The 7,598-nt window shown below is 35.1% G+C and overlaps 1 pseudogene; it reads right to left on the bottom strand.

The window, feature by feature from the left end:
• Window positions 1-6,238: 6,238 nt before the first annotated feature.
• Window positions 6,239-7,376, bottom strand: LOC102747120 (large ribosomal subunit protein eL18 pseudogene; annotated as a pseudogene).
• Between the last annotated feature and the right edge of the window lie 222 nt (window positions 7,377-7,598).

Here is a 7,598-nt window from a genome sequence, read left to right as displayed (position 1 = left end):
TAAAAACATAATGAGTGAACAAATAAACATAGGGGGAAGAAAAGAGAGGAAAACAAAGAAACAGACTCTTAACTATAGAGAACAAACTGATGGTTACCAGAGGGGAGGTGGGTGGAGTGATTGGTTAAATGTGTGATGGGGATAAAGCAGGGCACTTGTGATGAGCACAGGGTGTTGTATGGAAGTGTTGAATCACTAAAGTATACATCTGAAACTAAATTTATACTGTATGTTAACTAAGGGAATTTAAATAAAAACTTGAAAAGAAAAAAAAATAATGAAACAGATACTGCAAATTGAATATATTGCATGAGCAGTAGGAAAAATCCAGGTTTTGTGATTTATGCAATTTGGAAGGCCTTCACTAAGAGAAATGAAACAAAATTAAGGTGAGAAATTAAATTCAAAAGCAAATATTAGAATAAAAAGGAAATCATAACAAATATGTATTTTAATAAGCTAACAAATATAAACATCAAAAAGTCCAGAAAAATAGGATAAATATTTACTAATATCCTGATATACCTCTATATCATCATATAATTTTTCATTGAATATACTTTTGCTATTTTTTATATGATGATGACTTTGCACTATTGTTTTATATAAAGGGGATATAACGATGATTTAGTTTTTTTTCTAGCATGGTTGATTGCAATTCACACTTGAGATGCGTGAAACATGGATCTTTATGTACTTTGTGCTCACTAAGTACAGAATCCACCCAGAGTCTATACATGGAATTGACTGTGAATAACATAAATATATCCTATTAAGCCCAGACTCTGCTTCCCCTGGTCCCCCAAAAGCCCTTGGTCTTTACAATGTCACTCCACATTTGAAAGGAAGTATGAGAGAGGAGAAGGGAATGCAAAAAGACAGCTGTCTGAAACAATTGAAGTTAAAAGATCTGCAAAATGTTCAGAGATGTGAGTGTGCCTGCACATCGCTAGTCCTCTAGAGGCCTTGGAAAGGGCCTGTGCAAAAGGCACCATCTGCACCCTGCTTTCCATTGCTTCTCAGGAAGACCTCTGCTCCATGTTGTTCTGCTGCCTGGAGGGCAGTCGGGAGAGGTTCCAAGACCATATCCTGGAGCAGCATGAAGAGTGTTGTGACCCATTAGTGATGGGCATGAGTCTGAGGAATATGATGCAGAAGTTATCAATTATTCTGGAGAAACATGGCTCTTCTAAAGCATAAATAAAATGTTTGCCAAGGGAAGGTGGTTATGTTTACAGAGGATCTAAATCTGTTTTGTACAATGTGGCAGCAACTAGCCACGTATGCTTTTGAACACTTGAAATATGGCTATTTCAACAGAGGTGTGCTATAAAAATAAGATATACACTGAATAATGAAATATGCATATCGTTTGACTGTATTCCACTTGGATTGTTTGTTATTTTTTTGCTTGAGTTTTGAGAGTTCTTTATATATTCTAAATATTAGTCTTTTGTCAAATTTGTGATTTCAAAATATCTTCTCCCAGTCCAATTTGTCTTTTCATCTCTTTAACAAAGTCTTCTGCAGATCAAATATTTTAATTGCATGTATTTTGGTTTATTAAATGTTTTGTTTTATGTACTTTATGTTTTTATTGTCATGCCTAAGAACTCTTCACCAAGCCATACATACCATGGATATTTCCCCTGCTATCTTCTAAAAGTGCTATAGTTTTACATTTATATATAAATGTATAAACAATTTTAATTTTTTTCTTGTAAGTTGTGAAGTTTATATTGTTTCCTTTTTTTTTGTAACTTATAGATATCCAATTATAACAGCACCATTTGTTGCAAAGATTAACCTTCCTCCATTAAACTGCTTTTGAAAAATTCTTTGACAGTGCTGCACAAGGCTATTTTGGGGCTCTCTATTTTGTTCCATTAAATGTTTGGTAGAATTCACCAGTGAAGCCATTTAGTCTTGGGTTTTTCTTTGTTGGGAGATTTTTGATACTTATTCAATCTTCTTACTGGTTATAGGTTTATTCAGAATTTTTGTTTCACCATGATTCAGTCTTGGTAGGTTGTGCATTTCAAAAATTTGTTCATTTCACATAAACTGTCCATTTCATTGGTGTACAGGTGTTCATAGTTGTTTTTCTTTTCCCTGCAAAACCATTTGTAATTTTACCTCTTCCATTTCTTTTTTATTTTTTGCTTCTCTCTTTTTCCTTGGACATTCTAGATAAAGGTGTATCAATTTTGTTAAAGTTTTTCAAAGAATTAACGCTTCATTTCCTTTTTTTCTATTGTTTTTCTGTTCTTTGTTTATCTCTGATCTCATCTTTATTATTTCCTTCATTCTGCTGGCTTTGTGTTCAGCTTTTTCTTATTCATATAGTCTCATAAGGTGTTGTTAGATTGTTGATTTGAAATCTTTGTTGTTTTTTAAATTTAAGACTTTATTGTATAATTTTCCCAATTAATACTGCTTTCATTGCATTCCACAAGTTTTGGTATGTTGTTTTTTATTTGTCTTAATGAATTTTATAAATTTTATTTTATTTTTTTTACTTATTTATTATTTAGGGGTGTGTAGCTTAATTCCCACATATTTTATTTTTTGTTTTCTGTTTATTTCTGTTTTATAATTTCTCTGTCTCTTTTCCAGGCTTTCCTCCCATTTACTTGAACATATTTTGATTATTTTTAAAAATTACTTTATCTATAGTGCTTTTTAGTGTGTTTGTTTTAGATATTTTAGCATTACATTATATGTTCCTAACTTATCACCATCTACTAGTATCAACATCTTACCAGTTTGAGTGAAGTATAGAAATCTTACCTCCATTTATATCCTTTTTTCCTTTCACCATTTATAATTGTCTTATATATTTATCTACATATATTGAAAACCAAAGAGGTTGTTGTAAGCTTTTGCTTAACTGTTGAACATAATTTCAAAAACTCAGAGAGGGAAAATTCTTTTGTATTTACTCATATTTTTGCTTCTTACATTGTTACTTTCTTCCTTCTTTACATTCCAAGGTTTCTTTTTCATTGTTTCCTTTCTGTTCAGAAAAAATTCCTTTAGTTATCTTTTAGAAGAAATCTATTGGTGACAAATTCTCTTACTTTTCCTTTGTATGAGAATGTCTTCATTCTTTCTTTATTCATGAAGTTTGTTCTCACTAGATATAGAATTCTAGGATGATAGCCCTTTTCTTGCAGCATTTGAAAGAAATCTGTGCCCTTTTCTCGTTATTTCCATAGTTTCGGATGAGAAATCCATTGTCATCAAATTGTTTTTCATTTATTGTTAAGGCACTATTTTCTCTAATTGTTTTCACGATTTCATCTTCTCCCTTAGTTTTTGGATATTTTACTATGATGTGTCTTGGCATGGATTTCTTTGTGTTTGCCATGCTTGTGGTTTGATCATCTTTAATTTATGAGCAAAAAGTTTAGGATTTTTGACCAATTTGGGAAATCTCCAACCATTTTTCTTCAAATAGTTTTTCAACCCCACCCACTTTCTTCTTTCCTGGGATTCTGAAGGCACAAGTGTTAGGTATTTTATTTTAGTCGCAGGATTCCCCAAGGCTCTGTTTTTTTTTTTTTTTTTTTTTTTTACCTTCAGTCTATTTTCTTTGTGCTGTTATGATAGGGTCATTTATTTGGTTTTATCTTCAAGCTCACTGGTGGTTTCTCCATCCCTTTTATTCTGCTGTTAAGTCTATCTGTGGAAGTTTTTTCTTACTGTCATTATATTTTTCAGGTCTATACTTTTAAGTTTGTTTTTGCTTATGTGAGACTTTTTTTGTGTGAAGACTATTTTTTTTTTCATTTATTTCAGCATGGTTACTCATTGAAGCATTTTTTTAATAAAGATTTTTATTTATTTGAGAGTGGAGTGAGAGAGAGAGAGAAAACAAGTCAGGGTAGGGGCAGAGGGAGAGGGAGAAGCAGACTCCCTACTGAGCAGGGAGCCTGACGTGGGGCTGGATCCCAGGACCCTGGGATCATGACCTGAGCCAAAGGCAGACGCTTAACTGAGTAAACCACCCAGGTGTCCCTGAAGCATTTTTTATGTTGGCTGTGATTTATGATTAAAATCTTATGTCATCTTGGTGTTGATGTCTGTTACTTTTTTTACACAGTGTTTTTGAGAATTTCCTGGTTCTTAGTATAAAAAGTGATCTTCAGTTGAAATACAGGTATTATTATTATCATATGAGACTTTTGTATTATTTAAATCTTATGTTTCAGCAGGTACTGTGTTACCACTCCAGAGAATTACTGCAAGATGTGTGTAAGTCTAGATTTTCCATTTGACCTCTGTTTACATTGGGGGTGCAGAAAGTAGAGGAAACTTCGCTTTGGTGGGTGAGTTTGGTAGTGCATATCCCCACTGAACTTTCTCTGATACCACCACAGACGAAAGTGGGAGAGGTGCCTTTTTACCAAGGGGTTGGGTTGAAGTTCAAGCTCCCCATGTGGTCTCTATTGATTATGAGGGAAGGAGATATGCAGGGATGAAACTCACAGCCTTTCACTCAGCCTTCTCTGAAACCACCACAACAGAAACTTGGGGCACCTCATTGCAGCTGAGTAAGGTGGAATCTAAGCTCCCCACTTGGCCTTTGCTGGTGTGAGGGGGTGGAGCTGCAGCTTTTCTGTGGTGTTTGTCCAGAGCAGAGTGGTTATTGTCTAAAAGTTTTCTGCCTTTTGAGGAAGATCCATTCCTTGTCCTTTGATTAGAGAGGGTAAGCGTCCATGGGCCTTTTTATCTGTGTGCCTGTTGGTGTTTCCACATTGCTGGCTTCTCTGACCTCAGTATGAGAAGTATGAAAGAAAAAAAAAAAAAACAACACAGGGACCTCTCTGTCATGTCATTTTTCAAGTCCCTTATTTTTTCTACTTTTCAGAATCTGTTTATATGTGTTTTATATAGAATGTCCAGGTATTTCAGCTATATTTAACAGGAGAATAAGGAAAGCATTTCTACTCCATCATCCAACATTTACTTTCTCTTTTTTTTTTAAGATTTTACTTATTTATTTGTCAGAATGAGAGAGAGAGAGAGAGCACAAGCAGAGGGTGAAGTAGGCAGAGAGAGAAGCAGACTCCCCGTGGGGCAATGAGCCCGGTGTGGGACTTGATCCCAGGACCCTGGGATCATGACCTGAGCCGAAGGCAGACGCCCAATCAACTGAGCCACCCAGGTGTCCCCAACATTTACTTTCTGAAATAGTTTTGAAAAACAAGATATTTAACAAGTTGTTAATTTGAATGATTTTATTAACTGCTTTTATTTCAGAACTGCTTTATTTTTTTTTGCTTTATTTTTTCTGACATATATTACTAACTTTAATTTTTAATGATGACTAACCAAGTAGCTTTTAAAATTTGTTTATAAAATTTCTTTTACAAGCACCACAATTCTCAAAACCATTGTTTATTTTATAAAAAGTTTTTTAGGTTTCAACTAAAGTCTTATAGACAGGCCAATAACAGGCTTAATTTTATAGACTTATTTTGTGTATTGAGTTATTGGTTTATATGCTAACATTTTTTTCCATTATCAGGAAGTTTCATAATTATAGGACTAATTTCTTAAGCCTATTTCAAATATTATATTCAAATTTGCTCTCTCAGGTCCATTTTTATGGCTTTTTAAATAAACTCCCATAGGATTAATCTGAAAGTAGGGAACTCAGCTATAATTTAAAAAAAATCAATGCCAATTTCTTTCATATTCTGTAACTCTAAATACAAATTTAATGCATTGGTGAAGAATGGAAAATTTAGCCACTTAATTTAATTTTTAGTTATTACAAAAGAAATACCTATGTAAGGAAAAAAATATTTGCTCACTTTCCTTATTTTCACACATTCAGATAGTGAATTCATTAACTAAACTTTGTCCTGTGCTCCTTATTTTTTCATATCAAGATAAGAAGTAGGATTTGTTATCAGAACTTGCTGTCAATGGGAAGTATGTAATGATATTCTAGCGACCTCAGCAAAACACTATTTCTTTTTTCAAAAATTTTTCTTTTTTTTTCAGAGGCGCCTTGGTGGCTCAGTTGGTTAAACATCTGACTTCAGCTCAGGTCATGATCTCACTTGGGGGTCCTGGGATGGAGCCCCACATCAGGCTCCCTGCTCAGTGGAGAGTCTGCTTGTCCCTCTCCCTCTGCCCCTCCCTCACACTGGTGTGCTCACTCTCTCAAATAAGTAAAAAATTTTTTAAAAATTTTTCACTTTTTTTTTTTTTCTAGCATCCAAGGTCATTTTAATAACAAGGCAGGATCTGAGGTTAGGTTTAGTACTAGCCAGGTCTGCAGCCTCTGGTAGCGCTGGAACTTCTGGCCCTTGGATTGCAAATAGAGTTTACTGTGGCTGTGCAGGGTTCCTGGGGCCTTCCTGAAATGCCTGTATACCTCTCAGCCCTTGCCTGGACCAGAAAGCAAGAAGGTACCACAGCCTTGGGGGACTCCAGGCTAACTGGTCGAAGGTGAGGCTCATAGCCCAACTTTGAGGATGCAGCTCCAGGCATGATTGCTCATGTGCAGTGTGCACACCTTCAGTTTGGGTACCTCCTGGGCATGCACATCATCAATTATAATACACACAACAACAGCTGTTTTGTTTTCCCGGCCAGGCAGCTTCATCTTCTGGATCATCCAGGATTAGCGCTGAGACAGCTGATTGCTGCAACTCATTAACTGCTTCAACACAGTTGCCTAATGTGGAGTTGGTTTGTTGGGCAAGAAACCTGTACTACTTGACCAACAGTCTCAGGTAGATGTCCTGGCTCTTGGGCTCCTCGCACTGAAACTTTTGGTCCTTGTGGTGGATGTTGACTCCCATGATGGCGACTCCTTATCAGCCAGGTCTGGAAAGAGAATCAAAATTTTTTTCATGTTTTTCATGAAGATACTTTTGAAAAGTATTGGTAAATAATTTGAAGAATATCTCAATATGAGTTTGTCTGATGTTTTTTCGTGATTAGGCAGGGGCTATAAAAGAGGCATGCCACAAAGGTGAAGCATCTTTCTCTTATGTCCTTCCAGGTGCATGATATCAACATAACTTATTTTGGTTATGTTAACATAATCACTTGTTTGACGTGGTGTCTTCCTGGCTTCTCCATTGTAAAGTTAGTATATTTCTCCCTTTCCAAACCCTGTTCCTTAGAAGTGAGTTCCAATTTCCATCCACACTCAAGGCAGGTGGATTAAGACCCACATTCTAAAGGGGAGAATATTGGAGAACTTGTGGAAGTATATTAAAACTATCACATTATTTGTGGGAGATACTTTGATTCTACCCAGATATCATTTTTCTACTTAAAGCTTTGCCCACCAATTTTACCATTTATTAGTGGATCTTTGAAGCAACTATTATGATGGGCTTCCAATAGTAATTTTCTATTTATGTTGTTCCTTCCAAAATTAATATTTATAATTTTCCTGTAAGGAAGAGTTGTCTCTCTCCCTCATTTAATTATATCAGTATGGAGTCGTGAATATTTATTTTACACTTTTAGGTTATAATTTAATACCATCATCATTTATTTTGTTGCTCAAATTCTTACAACTTTGGCCATTGGGAGCTCTTTCATATTGAATGTTGTGTCCTTTTGAC

This window comes from Leptonychotes weddellii, chromosome 4, assembly GCF_054177405.1.
Source record: "Leptonychotes weddellii isolate Sample4059 chromosome 4, ASM5417740v2, whole genome shotgun sequence".
Taxonomy (NCBI): Eukaryota; Metazoa; Chordata; class Mammalia; order Carnivora; family Phocidae; genus Leptonychotes; species Leptonychotes weddellii.
Note: the sequence above shows the minus strand (reverse complement) of the source record. Positions and strands in the feature narration are given on the sequence as shown.